The sequence below is a fragment of the Selaginella moellendorffii genome, unplaced genomic scaffold (genome assembly GCF_000143415.4).
Source record: "Selaginella moellendorffii unplaced genomic scaffold, v1.0 SELMOscaffold_76, whole genome shotgun sequence".
NCBI classification, from domain to species: domain Eukaryota; kingdom Viridiplantae; phylum Streptophyta; class Lycopodiopsida; order Selaginellales; family Selaginellaceae; genus Selaginella; species Selaginella moellendorffii.
In genome coordinates this window covers 889,852-900,172 of record NW_003314337.1, presented here as the reverse complement: position 1 = coordinate 900,172, position 10,321 = coordinate 889,852, and positions in this window count along the sequence as shown.

The following is a 10,321-nucleotide window of genomic DNA, read 5'->3' as shown; positions in this document are numbered from 1 at the left end:
CTGTATCATTGTCAATGTGGACGTGGCCCCAACATATTGAAATCCCAAGTGTGCTCCGCCCAATAGCATGCAGTGTGGCCCCAGAAAGCAATTCTTCCACCAATGGATCTTGACAGATTCCTGCACTAACGTGAGGACATGCTATGGACGCTCCAGTCCTGATGTGGAAGTCAGAGAACACACGGCAGCTAAATCTTTGTTAAAAACAGGTGTTATGAAGCTGGACTATGCTACTAAAAACTGACATTGGCTGACCTTGAGAATGCAGAGAGAAAGGTGAGTGACAGGCCTTTGTATGTGAAGTCCTGTTGCTTGAGCTGTAAAATGTTTCTAGCCGAAATAAGAGGCCTGAAAAGAAAGATATACACAGGAGAAATCTTTTAATTCACTATAAATGAAATTCAAATGAAATGCTTGTAGAGTTTTGAAAAATCACAATAGATTTACAACCTCTTGTCATTTCTTTGCATATTAAATTAATGTTTTTAATTGTAAATTCATGTGGAATTTAAAATGCCTTGCCTCCTCAACAAGGCAACATAAGCAATTTCACATCATTATATATGTGGATAATGAATGTCACATAAACAAGAAATCAGGATTATTGTTTCAATAGAAATCTAAACCATAAAATTAAATACCCCATGCCCAACTCTTTCTGTTTTCCTATGAGATTTTTCTTATTTCTTCCTCTTTTGCAAGGCACTTTATGCTTGTGAGGTGCTTTGTGAGTGTTGGCCTCTGGCTCTTCATCTAAATCGATCATGTTAAGCTGTTACTGATCAATTGCCATTCTTGTGGATTCCAATCTAGCTCCTGGGCAGCTGTTCTCTGCTTCCATTGAGTCTATGTGCCAATCTTGGCTATAAATTCTTCAGCCATGTGGATGGTGTTCATGGGGAATTTTCTGCAATCTTTTCCAGTGGTGCTTCTAGAATTTTTGGAATTCAAATTCAAAAAATTTGGAAGGAGACAGTGGCGGTCTTGCAGTGCCAGGGCAGCCTGAGGATTGGCTGGGGCAGGAGGACAACGTTGTTGCTTCTGTGGTTCTGCTGTTTGAGGCACGTGCATTGGCGTACGTGTCGAGGGCATCTGCTGTGCTTGTGATCCATGGTGCCAGAGGTGTTGGTTTTGCCTTTTTACGGCGAGGTGTGGGCATCTGTTTTGGAGCTGAAAGGGTGTGGTGTGCTCTAGGGCATTTGGGGCCTCTTTGACAACATAAGCTATGAAAAAGAAATGGCACAAGCTTATAAATTAGGCCGTGACGATCGACGTCCAGGATATCACATTCTTGTCTGGCTGGCTTGCTGGCTGGCATCTTCCCCAACTGCATGACGTCTTTGTAGGCAATGTCCAGGGCTTAATTTCGTGTGCCTAGCTTGGAGCTCTCGTGATGAATCTCCTGGGACGCTGGAAAACTTCTGGCAGCAATATGAAGTGCAGTACCTTGAACTAGAGCCACTTGTATCTCCTGTTGTCAGTTGGGTTGGGTGAACAAATGTAAAAACCTGTAAATAACGAAAATCATTGTAGCCATCTTAAAACCGACCCTCCTCTCCACCAATGAAATCAGCGTTGGAGAAGCATGGAATTCTAGGAAACCTCAGCAGCCATCAGCAGCAAAATCGCTTGCCTCGATGGCCAGTACACACTGCAAACAGTCCAGCCTATAAATCCTCCAGCACAGTTTTCTTATTTTCCCAGAGAGTTTTCGAGTAGGTAATCCATCCCCAAGCAAGAAGCTCTCTGGCTGGAGAGTTGAACAAACTGGTTGCGTCTTGGTGTAGGGCTTGTATGCATCATCCAGTCGTCCCAAAATCCAGGCCTACTATCACATTCGATTCAGAAGTAGAGCTGGAGATCACCACCATTTCCGCCACGGAGCAAATACAAAGACCAGGAAATCTCGTTTTGTTTACACAAATTCAAAGCGATTTGTACAAAAGCGTGTGCTCCATACTCATCGTGGCAGTGGATTCGTCTTGCTCCAACGTCATCACAGCAGGAAGGCCACCGTTGAAAAAAGAAAATAACTGTAAGATGCCTGCAAGCAAAACGAGAACAGCTTTGTGCAAATCAAAGCTCCTTCCTTATATTCGAATATCACTTTTCCACTCGCACTAAGGCACTTACCCAGAATGGGTATTGCAAGGAGGTTAGTCACCTTCAAGAAAATGGATCTGGAGGAGTAAAGCTGAAAGGCTCGTGTTCTTGCAAGTAATCACAAAAAAGAGGGCAGTCTTCTCGGCAGTGACGTGTTCTTGAGCGCGGCACTCATCAACATGTGTGGAAAGTGTGGCTATGCCGAGATGGTGTTTGCTTCTGGCCTCGGCTCAAACTTGGCGCTCGTCAATCGGCTGGTCCATCTCTCAGCTTTGAGGAGGCCATGGATCTTAGACCGCATGAATCTGCTGGTTGCTGCATTGTCCCAGCGCGGCCAAAACAATTCCACCTGAACGAGCTTGGAGGGAGTGAACACGAGCAGCGTGACTTTCGTGAGTGGCGACTATGCTTGCGCAGATGTTGGCGACGAGGAGCAAGGCCAGGCAATCCAGGAGCAGCAGCGATGTGGTGGTGACCGGATGCTTGATCAACATGTGTGGGAAGTGTGGGAATCTGGAGTGAGCAAATGAGGAGGAACCCTTTAGGGTTTAGGGTTTAGGGTTTAGGGTGAATCATCCAGTCGTGTGAGAGAGGATATTCCATGGGAGGGGTATATACCTTTCTCCCTTCGAGTTTAGGGCAAGGCACAAGCAAGGATGTATTGAGTTTCTTGGCTATGGAAGAGCTTCTTGCTATGTTTTGAGTGTGTTTGAGAGTGACATGGTGTGTAGAACACACACCAAAATGGCGACCACGGTAGGATGGGTTGATTCTTAGTCAGCCCATCCCATTTCCATACATTTTCTTTCATGTTCTTGAGAGTTGTGAGGAATTTGAGCATGATTCTTGATTTCAAAAGTAGAATTTATGAGAATGGTAGTGAATTCCATGCTTAGGAGAACCCATCTGACTCTCTAGGCACCCCTAGACACAGATTCCTTCATTTTTCTTAGCTTTCTTTATGTTTTAGGACTCACAATTGAAAAATCTTGTTCTTGCACTATTTTTCAGAAAATTGAGTAGATAGGCTTGTTGACCTCATCCTTTTCTATCTTTTGACATCACAAATTTGTGGCATAGGAATCACGATATATAAGGAGATTGAGATGGGTGCCAATGGTACTATGTTTAACGGTGTTCTATATTCTTTAGAAGCCACCATTTCCATAGATCTTTTTGGAGCCTAGTAACTCTACTCCTATGGTTTTCAGTGAGCTTTTTCTTGGTCAATTTTGTTCTTTCTCTTGCAAGTTTTTATTGTTTTTCAACTGTTAAGGGTTTGAACATTTCTTTTTCTTTGTCTCATGGTTTCTAGGAGAATGTTCTTGGATCTTTTTCCTTATTCCTAAAAGGAACTTTATGAGATCTTTCTTTTGAATCTTATCTTAGGAATTTTAGTGCTATGTATCAAAAGATCTAATGTCTCTTCTTGCACTATATGTGTGGACTTTGGAGCTTTTCACTTGCTTTTGTTTATTTCAAGAGTGTGGAGAAGTTTTCCTGGTGAATAACTCTTGTTTATTTCAACAGCTTGGGACATATTTGTAGCACACGTAGTTTTTACGCTTTATCTTATGGTGATTTACCATAGGATAACCACGAAGCGGAACCTAAACCCTCCATGTGCAACATGTCACATGCCATGTGTCCAAAGGACAGTGGTGTGGAACCCAAGTTTCAGGGTCTTGAGCCACTTAATGAAGGAATGGTGCTAAACTTCTAAGCATGACGCCAGGGAGTGACAGCACTATAGCATGGAATGACTCCCAAGCATATAGCTCAAGGAGTGAAGGGACAGGAGTGTGGAGCGACTTGGAATAGTCTTAGAGCATTCAGCATCCCAATGCTAGAACCAGCACGCAAAATGGAGCCAAACAGAGTTTAGCGCTATTTAAACATACTAGTGGCCTAACATGAGGATATGGGTACTCCACCAATTAGCATGGTATAGAACTTGGGCTTGGGCTTAGACTTAAGCCAGACATAGCATGCAAGCTGAAGCTAAACTATGCCTTAGGTTAGTTAGCCATGCCCAACCCCCCCCCCTTGAGGAACACATGCTTTGGGCTTTCACCCCAAGCCACCCTTAGTACTAAGAGTTAGTCTTTAGGACAAATTTAAAATTTACTAAATATCGAATGTTTCTAGATTACGAATTTGGACACGGGATGAACACCATTGTGTTCAGAACAATCTTTACATTCTATAAATATGCCAAATGAGCAAATCTAGACACTTTCTATAAATAGCATTTGGGACCAAAATGAGACTAATACAAAGGGCATAATAGTGAGGGTGTTTGGTAGACACTCTTGTGTTGATTCCACAAAGCAATTTCACGGATTGGTCTCCATGCCCCTTTCAAATTAGTCCCTATTAGGGTGTGGCCACCGAGAGAGTGAGAGAGAGAGAGAGAGGGAATATTTTGGTCCTCAAAATATTCCCCATCTCCCTTGTATAAAACCCTTGCCCCACAAGGGCAAGGGGGGGGGGGGGGGGGGGGGGCATTTGCGAAGAGCATTAAAACATTTCTCATATTTGAGCGAGCGTTGGGGGAGGTGCCCCTCCTTCCCCCAACAAATGGTGAACCCGGCGTGACATGCAGCACTTTTTGAGGCATCATTTCTCTTTTTTTCTTTTGACCACAGACTTTGGGAACCAATTTCTCATTTGTCTTGCAGTGGTTTTGTTGGATGTTAGACTTGTTGGATAGGTCTGGATCCCTTCTTTCCAGCAAGGTATGGCGCTCATCAAGCCATGCAGTATTTGAAGAGATACAATGTTTTTTAGCTCGGTCGGATGAACATTTTGGGGTTTTCACTTTCTCGCCTGGATCCTTAGCCCAATTCCTCAAGGTAATGCATTTGGGCTTGTAGATCTGGCCTAGATTTATGAGTAGTGGTGATTCTTGGTGCTAGATTCTTGGCGTAAGTTGACGGCATGCAAAAGGATTTTCTTCTCCGGCTAGATTGGATCATCTTTGTAGCAGGAATTCATGCTTCTCCGGGCTTTGTTTTGGATGCCGTTTATTTCTAGAGGTGCTCCTGGTCCTAGGCTTTCCAAAACTACCAACAGCGCCTTAGTATCGATCTACATTAGTGACATGCACATGTTTTTCCACACTTACAGTCAAAATGGGGAAGGATCGAGACTACAGGACTCATTTTTCTCTTTTGGGCTAAAATTTGTTGGGAGTTCCTTGGGAACGAAACAATCTTCAAAAATTTTCAAAAATTACAACATCATGAGTCAAAGAAGAAACTATATAATACCGCTATAAAATTCTAGTAGAAAAATAACTAAATGTAATCTTCTTTAGCATCCACATCAACAAAAGGAGCAGTTTGGATATCATAATGCTCTCTAATTATTTATATATGAGCTTGTGCCATTTTGTCTACATAGCAAATCATAACTTATGTTGTCCAAGAGGCCCAAACACACAATGCCCTTTTGGCACTGATATAGACCCTAGGATGCATCACTTGAAGGGAGCAACACCTAAATGTAACAAAAGGATCTAACACTTCATATCATGATTGGGGCTAGTGGAAGATATAATTGATTTGGTGTTGCATATTTAAGAGATCCAAACAGTTCTTCTCCAATGCTTGCTCGGAGGAGTGTTTGCCCTAGAGGAGGTTCATGGTTCTCTAATCCTTATGGCATGGTTAGGACTCTCAAACATGAGCTAGTGCACTTGTTTTGTGTGAAAGGTAAAATAACACACTTCAACCTTGAGTTGGAAGATGTTAATATATCATGGAGAGCTATGAGTTGGAGTTTAGCAACATTTGGACACTATTTTTGCACTGGAAGCACATTGGTGGGAGTGCTATGTGGCATTGCGTGTCTTAGAGCATAGCAGCTACCTTTAAATCTTGCAGTGTGTCACTTGGGAGGTGAACAAGCTAAGAGGCCATTTGTGGTCGTAGTTTTGCTAGTTTCTCTTTGTGAGAGTGCACTCTTGATGTTGTTTTTGTCCCTATGGGACATTCGGGAATGTACATATATGTTTCACCAAAACAGACTCTAAAGCCTTGTCATTGACTCTATTATTATGCTCTTCATGGCTTTTCAAGAGGTTACCACCCTTGGTGACTATCAAATGTGTATGGAACAGGCTATCATGGAGTGGACAAGGTTCCCAGCATACACAATTCAGGGCTTCTCTTGGACCAAATACAAGGGTAAGTTAATGGGAATTTGGACCATCTCCACAAACTGGAGGGCATAACCTGGCAGTGCAGCTTTCTATTGGAAGTATATTGCCCCATGATGATGATCTCAATAGTTACATAGAACTGTTGTGGCCTCAACAGTGTCAATAGTTGCTTGAACATACACGTGCAACTCAAATTGCATATCTGGGAACTTAGCCTAGAAGGAGGGATTGACATTTAGTGCATCCAAGAGCACAAGATGAGTACGGCACCAAATTTCAACCTTGGGATGTGGGGGAGGAAGAAACCCAAGCCAAAATGAGGTTCGAAGAAGGAATAGCAATTATCATCTCCATGAATTGGTTAGCCCAAGAAAGAGAACACATGGGGTTAGTTCTAGGCAAGGCTTAGCTCCTGGTCCTCCACCTTCATTTTGGTAGACTAGGGATCACCAATATCTGTGACCCACAAGGAGAGAGGGGATGAGTTATGGGAGCACATCCAGCGAACTACTCAAGAGGTGGACAAGTGGCTGGTGGTAGGTGACTTCAACATGGTGGAGGATGGAGCCAATTGCAGAGGCATGCAAGAGACCATCCTTGGGCAAGAGAAGCAGCACTGGGCTAAGATGGTGGACATGCCCATGACAATGTACCAGCAGCCTAGAGGGTGCTTGTGAGCTCTTGTGACACCAACAGATGGTAGGCAACACCAGATGAACAGGAAGCTGAACTCCAGAATAAGGAATACATGGTGTGGAGTATGGAGGATAGGTGGGTCAGGAATGAAAGGTTGGGATCCATCCAGTGACAGATACACCCCCCATTCTTGGGCTCAAGGACACGGATGGTCTAGTGGTGGAAGACCAGCAGGGAATGCACCATATTGCATAAGGGTTTTACCAAACTCTGTATACAGCCCAACCATGGATGACCTGCGCCGAATGCTGGACAAACTAAGTGATGAAAAGATGCCAAGATCCTACTAGAATTCTATGCGGTGAACTGGGACAAGTTAGGCCCACTACTACTGGAGATGTGGTAGACAGCACAATGGGAGGAGAAGATGTTGGAGGAGATCCTGGAGAGACTTATTCTTAAGTATGGCAACCTATAAAAATTTCTAAACTGGAGGCTGATCACCATACTTAATACCTTGTACAAGATCTATGCAAAAGCTTTGGCACTCAAGCTTTAGCCTATAATGCCCCTAATAATTCAAGTGCAGGAAACTAGTTTTTTTCTTGGAAGTTAAATAGTAGAGAACATTTTGGCATATCTCTTGGCACAATGTTGGTGTAAACGATTAAATTTTCCATTCCACTCTAGTCACTTAACCACACCTCTAACTACTTGGAGGAGTCTCATTCACAACCTCCATAAGTCCTATTCTGGACTTGGGGCTTGCTAGCCCCGAGAATGGCATCTTTGCCACTCAACCTTTGCATTTGGTCCAAGTGCTTCACGTGTCCGATCCCATGATTGACATTCAAAGGTGCCACCAACATATCAGCCCGTTACGTTAAGGCCATGCCCCATCACCTTTGCTGCACTAGTGGTCTAATCCCACCTGGATCACAGTCCTATCTCTCCAAGACTGGGCCATTCGTCCATAAGTGGTCATCCCAGATCCACTCCTTATGTAGCGCACGTGGTTTTTACCCTTTATCCTATGGTGATTTACCATAGGATAACACTACGAAGCGGAACCTAAACCCTCTTTGTGCCACATGATAGATGCCACGTGTCCATGCCACGTGTCCATAAGAACCAGATGTTCAAGGCCTTGGGCCACTGAACGAAGGAATGGTGCCAAACTCCCAAGTGTGGAGCCAAGGAGTGATGGAACCCGTTCACGGAGCAACTCCCAAGCATACAGCCCAAGGAGCGAAGGAACAGGAGCCCGGAGCGACTTGGAACAGTCCTAGAGTAACCAGCATCCCAATGCCAGGACCAGCATGCAAAACAGAGCCAAACGGAGTCTGGCGTTATTTCGGCATACCGGTGGCCTAACGCGAGGACATGGGTACTCCACCAGCTAGCATGGAATGGCTCATACCCTCATAAGCAAATAAACCAAACCCGTTGGTAAGGTTTAGATAGACTACTGTAAACAGGCAGTTAGAGTTGTTTACACGGTCACGCCCTTTCAACGGAATAAGGAACATTGACAAAGAGGTGGGTGATGTGACCAGTCGACAGTAGCTACCCCATGACTAAAGATTTCAACATGCACACGAAGTGCCGAAGCCAGTCTGCCTATACTGGCCCAAATTCAAAGATCAATAGATGGACAATATCAAAGTCATACACAATGATATCTTAGAGACTTAATTATCAGTGAATATATCTTAGATGAGAACACAAAAGTATTCCAAGTAAGTTATCATCCAATAAACTAGTAGTATAGTACAAGAACCACCAAGATCATCATAATTGGAAAACATAGGATTCACCATCCAACAAAAATCAATAGCTAGCATATCATCAAGAAAACTCAATGATAAATCTTAACTACTGAAGATGGTAGATAGTATGCCAAACAACTTACCAAAGATAACTCAAAGAACACAAAGTATCATTGACTGACAAGCACAATGCTCGCGAATGTATCACCCATAGGAAATAACATCCAAATCTATCAGAACTAACTCGAGCAATAATCAACAGAATAGAATGAATGTGGTAAGACCAACAAACATAGTTTTCATGCCAACTATCACACCAGCTAATCTAAATAGATTTCGGTCAACAATACCAAGGAACCAGAGTTGCTCAAGCAAGCATTAGCAACATCCTACTGATATCTCAAACCCAAGAGATCAATCAAGAGCAAACCACAAAGAACATGTGATATTGCGAACAGCCAAAAGCCGTGCAAAAGCCCTAAGTTGTTTGAGGAGAGAGCTCGAAGGCACTAGAGAGAGAGTGTGAGAAAGAGGGAGGGAGCGAGCGTCCAGGGCGGCACAAGCATCGCAGACCGCAGCAGCAACACACGGAGCTCGTCTCCCTCCTCTTTCTCCTCTTCTCTCTCGCTCTCTGTCGTTTTTATCGATATCTCCCAAACGGCTGGGAGAAACCTCGATTCCTTCGACGGGGGGCTTCTAGGAGTGTAGATTCTCATCCTCCTAGAAGGCCGCGGCGAGATCTGCCACGGATCTGGAGATCTCGCTGGCCCTAGGTCGCTGCTGTTTTTAGGGTTCTTCGGCGGCGGCTAGGGTTTTTCGGGGCTTAGAGATTTGGAGGAGTGGAGAGGGCAGTCAGGAACACCACGGCTGCAGCAGCTGGACGCTCTCCTCTCCTCCTCTTCTTTTTTCGCTTCTCATGGTTTCAAGTTTTTTGGGAGCTCATAACTCCTGAACGGCTTGGAATTTTTCCACAAAAATTCACAGGGGGATAGCTGGGAGGGAGCCTCACACCCTCCCAGAAGCGCAGGCAAAAATTCTTCACGGTCTCAGAGTTCTCACCTGTCCTAATTCGTGGCTAGGGTTAGGGTTCTTGGCTAACTGCGGTTAGGGCAGGACTTAGGGTGGCGGCGGGATCTTCGATCCGGCCACTCTAAGTGTCAGGGATCTTCGTTGCATGTGGTTGGCACGGCAGCAACATGGTGGAAACGCGACGGTTGCTGGTCTCGCAGCTTCGAGCGGGATTTCTCGCCTTAGGTCGGGCCATGCAAGGTGGCGACTAAGGTACGGAGAGCGTGAAGCTGCATGTGTCGGAAGTTCTTGGCGACTTGAGTCGTGGAAACACGACCAAGTCATGGGATCTTTGTTGACTGGTGGAGGACAGTTCGGGACGACATCTCGACATAGCGAAGTGTCCGTGGTGGATGGACGTGGAAGACACTATGGGCGCATTTTTGGATCTAGTGACAGGGAAGTGCTGTCACAAAGGGGGCCAGTGGCGGATGGCCGAGTTGGTTTGCTCGCGGAGGGAATCCCACATGGTTCTTGCTTCAGGGCTAGTCCTTTGAGGAGGTTTGCAGAGGCTTGCAAGTCTTGTGATTGTCGCGATGCCGGCAACGGGGGCTCGTATATTGATTGAAGGGGGCCAGCG